General features: G+C 42.0%; 1 long non-coding RNA gene across 1 annotated transcript in view; it reads right to left on the reverse strand.

The window, feature by feature from the left end:
• Nucleotides 1-6037, reverse strand: part of LOC116686945 (uncharacterized) — a 16846-nt gene continuing 10809 nt past the window's right edge. Inside the window, exons 2-3 of the long non-coding RNA XR_004331431.1 lie at nucleotides 2940-2944; nucleotides 1-21 (exon numbers count right to left, since the gene is read on the reverse strand). This is a non-coding gene — a long non-coding RNA (uncharacterized LOC116686945). The remainder of the gene's footprint in view (nucleotides 22-2939; nucleotides 2945-6037) is intronic.

Genomic DNA, 6037 nt, shown 5'->3' on the forward strand with positions numbered 1-6037 from the left:
TCTGTCTCTCTGTGTGTCTTTCTGTGTCTCTCTTTTTATCTGTCTCTCTGTGTGTCTATTTCTCTGTGTCTATGTGTGTGTCTCTGTGTCTCTGTATGTTACTATGTGTGTCCCTGTCTCTATGTGTTTCTTTGTGTGTCTCTATGTCTCTGTGTGTGTCTCTGTGTGTGTCTCTGGATCTCTTTGGGTGTCTCTCCGTGTGTCTCTATGTCTCTGCATGTCTCTCTGTGTGTCTCTGTATCTTTGTGTGTGTGTCTCTGTGTATCTCCATGTCTCTGTTTGTGTCTCTCTGTGTGTCTCTGTCTCTCTGTGTGTCTCTCTATGTCTCTCTTTGTCTCTGTGTGTCTCTATGTGTGTCTTTATGTCTCTGTATGTCTCTCTGTGTGTCTCTTTGTGTGTCTCTATGTCTCTCTGTATCTCTGTGTGTCTCTGTGTCTCTGTATGTGTCCTGCGTGTCTCTCTGTGTGTCTCTATGTCTCTGTGTGTCTCTATGTCTCTGTGTGTGTCGCTCTGTGTGTCTCTATGTTCTCTGTATCTCTGTGTTCTTGTAGTCTCTGTGTGTGTCTCGTGTGTCTATGTCTCTGTGTGTCTCTCTACTGTGTGTCTCTATGTCTCTGTGTGTGTCTCTCGCGTGGTCTTTGTCTATGTGTGGTCCTCATGTGTCTCTATGTCTCTGTGTGTGTCTCTTTGTGTCTCTGTACGTCTCTCTGTGTGTCTCTATGTCTCTGTGTGTGTCTCTCTGTGTGTCTCTATGTCTCTCTGTGTGTGTCTCTCCATGTGTCTCTATGTCTCTGTGTGTCTCTGGATCTCTGTGTGTCTCTGTGTCTCGTATGTTGTCTCTTCGCGTGTCTCTCTGTGTGTCTCTATGTCTCTGTTGTGTCCTCTGTGTTTCTCTATGTCTCTGTTTGTCTCTTTGTGTCTCTGTACGTCTCCTCTGTGTGTCTCTATGTCTCTGTGTGTGTCTCTCTTGTGTCTCTATGTCTCTCTTATCCTGTGGTTCTCTGTCTCTCTGTGTGTCTCTTGTGGTCTCTTTATTCTTCTGTGTGTCTCTCTGTGTGTCTCTATGTCTCTGTGTGTGTCTCTCTGTGTGTCTCTGTGTGTGTCTCTGTGTGTGTCTCTCCATGTGTCTCCATGTCTCTGTGTGTCTCTCCAGTTGAGCGGTGGTCTTGTGCTCTGTGCTGGCGTTGCTCCAGAGGACGGGGATTACTGGTAAAGGGGGATAATCTCTGCTGTTTCCTCCATCAGTCCTGGCCCTTGTGATGGGAGCCGGTGTTTAGAAGGGGCTCCACAGGACGAGCTGCTCTTTACTGTAATCTCTCTAATCTCTCCTCTTACTGCAGGCCGGGGTCCCACAGACCTGCCATCCTCTCACTCAGCTTTCTACCAAAACCGTCTAAAACACATGACAAGCCTGTACTTTCAGTTTGGAGAATGCAGACACTTTTAAAAAGGGATTCCCCCCCCCACACTCCCCCCAATGGGAACCCATAATAACCCAAATAATGATGGTGCTTTTAATCTATATTATCTATACTTCAGGACTGCACGGTGATACATTACCTCAATGTACTGTATATACTGTATATACAGTAAATGTCTTATATTAGACACTTTGTTTTCTCTTTGTTTTCTAGAAATTGCCTTTTGTTTGGAAAGAAAATTGAAATATAGACATAAACATAAAAGACTAAAGATCCGTTTGAATTGTTTATATTAAAATAATGTTCAAAAAGGTCCAGGGGAATCAGACATTTTTAGATTCAATAGGTGAACATGGCTGAAAATATCTGTCACACAAAGCTGTTGAAATATATTCATGTGAAGTCCAACCTGCTGCATGTGGAGCCAGAATATAGAATCCAAATGTTCACATGAGAATAATAGCATTAATCCAAAAACATGTGTTTTTTTTTAAAGTCATGAATGGATTTTGGAATGCAGTAGCTTGTGAAAGGATTTTATAAATTTGGACTTTTGGTGAGTTTGGGTGTGAACGTGAGTGCTTTTTTTTACCATTTAATCATCGCATTTGCATAATCATATGCTTACAGTTGGGTTTGGCTTGTACGTGTGACTGTACGAGTTAAAATGTGTGTGTTGCAAGGGCGTAACTTTAGGTCTAACATGGAGGGGGGAGGGGGTTTGAGATCTTCACTTTTGAGCAAAATTGTCAAATCAAACACTTGATTTCCTGTACTGTGTTTGAATTCTTTGCAACAATGTGTGCCTTTTCTGCATCAAATCATCCGTCATTTGGGGGGGTTGCATTGGTGTTGGCCAGTTCTGATTATTGCTACTCTAAATTACGCCTATGCGTGTGTGAGAAGTCCATCAGCTCGTTTTCTCAGGACTGGTACAACAGTGTGGAAGCCTCTACCTACAAGCTATGACTTATTCCATTTTCCCAGTAAATGTGTCTGTGAACGTCTGAACTGCGTGGGACTGCGTCAGAGCCTCCTTGTTTCCCAGGAGAACGCTGAATCCATGTAAATCTGACGTTTCTTCTTCCTGGTGGTGGTCCCGGTACGATCGCCGGGAGATTCCACCTTTTCCCACATGGCTCCTTGATCCACCTGACTCCTCCTGGCCTCGCCCATAAGCCTGCCTTTTGTCCCCTGTGTGCGTACGGCGCTCAGCGTGTTTGTACATCCAAGAGAGAGCCGGCTGAGAACTGTGACTGTCCCACACACTTAAAAAAATGGCTGCTCACATTTCCCACAATGTTCCCAATACATTTGTAAAGAAAACGAGTAAAAAATGTGTCTGTAATTAACCTCGAGGGACTAAATAATGTCTAAATAAACAGCAAAATATCTTAAGGTCCAAATTTGGAGACAGAAAAGAGTTGAGAAACCTCAGTTAATATTTCTGTTTACTCTCTTTTCTGCTGCATTTAATGTCTCCATATGAAATGCATTTTAAGTTTTTGCCATGGAAACTAAAACTTACACAGATGCAAAGAAAACAACAAAGCAAAATGGTTTTACAAGTCAAACCAAAGGAGAAACCTGACTCTAATTATTGTTTTCTCTTTGGTTTTGCTCTGTTAAAGTATAGTATATGAAAAGTATACTCCGTAGCATGTAAGTAAGTATTCAATTCAATTTCAATTCAATTTTATTTATAGTATCAATTCATAACAAGAGTTATCTCGAGACACTTTACAGATAGAGCAGGTCTAGACCACATTCCAGAATTTACAAGGACCCAACAGTTCTAGTAGTTTCCTCCAGAGGAAGCAACAGTGCGACATGAGTGTATGAGAAAAAGCAAGATAAGATATAAACATGAAATTGGTTTATACCCAAGCCTCACTGAGTGAGAAAGATGTAAAACTTTGCAAATACTGCAATAGGTATGTAATACTTGCATGAATTGTTGACTGATCTGAGAAATCAACCCGATCTCACAGAATTCCATGTAGTGAACGCCCCTCAACTCAAAACCTGTGGCAGATTCACGGAATCGCAAAAAAATCCGTGATGGGCCCATGGAAGAATTCTGGGAAATGAACCGCTCATCTTACCCCTTAAGATAAGGGAAAGGCTGTGGGTGGGCTTGCGGTTCCGTGACATACGGGACCAACGGGACGCTTGGGTTCGGGAAAAGAAGACAGCGACTTTGGGAAACATTACACGTGGGACACGATCCCCAGTCTCCCAGGTAAAAGTCCTGTGTTTGACCCGTCCACCCCCCCAACGAACCTCCTTACGCAGATTTTCTCGCTTTCATGCTACTCACTGCCATAGTTGCTCCTAATGCTACGTCACCTTCTCATTGACTTTACATTGGCATTGTTTTCCATACCACCACATAATACGCTGTTAACAGTTTGTGATCATTTCACAGATTTTTGTGGATAGATGGTTATGTGCAATCAAAGAAAATACACTTATCTAGTCTTAGCTAGAGCGACAATTCTATGACTAATAGATGCTTTAATTCTTTTCAACAGTTTAATCTCATGACTTCCATAAAGGTGAGTGTTCCGTCTTCAATATCATCAACCCTCCATTTTCAGAAGATAAATCTTATTGTCTTTATCAAATATACAAACATGACTCATCTTAGGCCAAATATCCTCCCCAGTATTTTTATAATTCACTGTTTCTGCACCATAGTGCAGGAATACAAGCCTGGATGCCAGACGACCTTAGCCCCGCCCACAACATTTGAGGTCCGGTATGGACTTGATCCGTTGTGGAGCAACTATGCTCTAATCAAATAGTCAGGGGCGGGCTTTATACGATGATGGACAGATGATCAACAGCAACATAATCAACCCAAAAGAGCGCTCGGGTTGAAGTCGTTTACTGTAGATTCCTCCATGGCGTCTGTTATAGAAGACATCGACAGCCCGTTCATTTTAAAAGAGGAACAGAGAACAGGGATCAAAATCCAATTCGGAATCAAATTCCAAATCGGAAAGACGTTGTTGCCGTCGTCGTACGTCACACACTCCTTTGCTCTGATTGGTTGTAGGTCTATCCAATTGAGTGCGGAGGCATTTTCTTTCCTGGTTGTGTTTAAACGCCCCGTAATCACAGCCCAATGGGGCAGAATCAGACTATTTGGACTGGAATCTCAGTATGACCACGTCAGGCTACAGCAATACTGCAGTAATCACATTCTGTATAAGCTGTTTTTTTGGAATAGAAATGACCCTTTTCATCCACATTTCATTTTAACCCTCTGAGGACAAAAGACTCAAAAAGCAATATTGCAAAATTTCATTTCAGGCATTTATTTACAACTTTAATCATATGCTGAATTACAGTACTTTGTGGTAAACTCATTTTAAACACCAAAACAATTCATTCAACACATCTTCAAGTTGAGGTTTGCTATCAAAAGAGATTTGAGGAATTTCAAAAAGCCAACTTGAAATTATCTCGGGACAAATGTGGGTCCCAACGTATGAAAAGTTGAGTTTGTTCTGAACATTTAAACGTGAAACACATTGGGATCAGTTACATGCAAACACCCTAAAAAGGTAAACTTAAGAAGATGTGTGAAAATGCCCTGAGACCTCAGAGGGAAATGAACCTGCCCTCTTATAGTAGTGCAATAGAGCAATGGTTTGAGTGAATCTTGTCTGAAAAAAGGAGAATATTAAAGAAATGGAAAATAAAAATCAAACAGAACAATTTTAATGTGGAATTTAAACAGGTGAGACCCAGCAAAAGTCCAAAGATGAAAAGAGAGAGAGAGAAAAAAGGAGGAAAACAAAGAAAACAAGAGCATGCAGACAAAGAAAGATAGAGAGAGAGAGAGAGAGAGAGAGAGAGAGTAATCTGCGAGCGCGAGCCGCGTCTGAACATGTTGTGAAAGTGAGGTTTTCAGACGCTGTAATTTACGCAGATTCTGATTCAGATCACTTTGGCAGAACGTGGGACCACCTGCGCTTCAGCTCATGTGAGCGACTTGCAAAAGAAGAAGAAGAAAAAAAAAAAACCCTGGGAGCGAAGACAGAGAACCGGTGTTTTTACTAAGGCGTGAGATTTGAGGCCTGACGCAGCTCACAGTGCTCCTCTTGGCAGTCGGACACCTCGGCGGTGTTTGGGTGTACGGGCGTGTGGGAGTCCCAGCCCGGAGGTATTCACAGGGCTTACAGCAGCTGTCAGGGCTAAGGAAGATGGATCTATTGGAAGTCTGTCAATGCTTTCATTATGGGGGCTGCAGATTAGGGCTGGGCAGCACATCAATATCAATATATATACCCACATCGATACATGAGGCTAGATACAGGCCCGTAGCCAGCCTGGAAGGGGGGTGGGGGGGGACCTTTGAGGTTCAAATACTTTATTTTGGTGACTTTTTATGCACTAATTTGTGCTAGATTAGATCATCTAAATGCTTTTTAATGCAGCAAAATATTTTCTACACTTGTCAAATTTCTTACCGAGATCTGACTGCATGAAGCTGCATTGATTCGACATTTGATGTTTGATTGTTGCATGTTGCGTGTCAGGTAACACATTCACAAAAGAGGAGGTTTTAACAAGTTAACATTTAATAATAATAATAATGATAATAA

This window comes from Etheostoma spectabile, unplaced genomic scaffold (genome assembly GCF_008692095.1).
Source record: "Etheostoma spectabile isolate EspeVRDwgs_2016 unplaced genomic scaffold, UIUC_Espe_1.0 scaffold58, whole genome shotgun sequence".
Taxonomy (NCBI): Eukaryota; Metazoa; Chordata; class Actinopteri; order Perciformes; family Percidae; genus Etheostoma; species Etheostoma spectabile.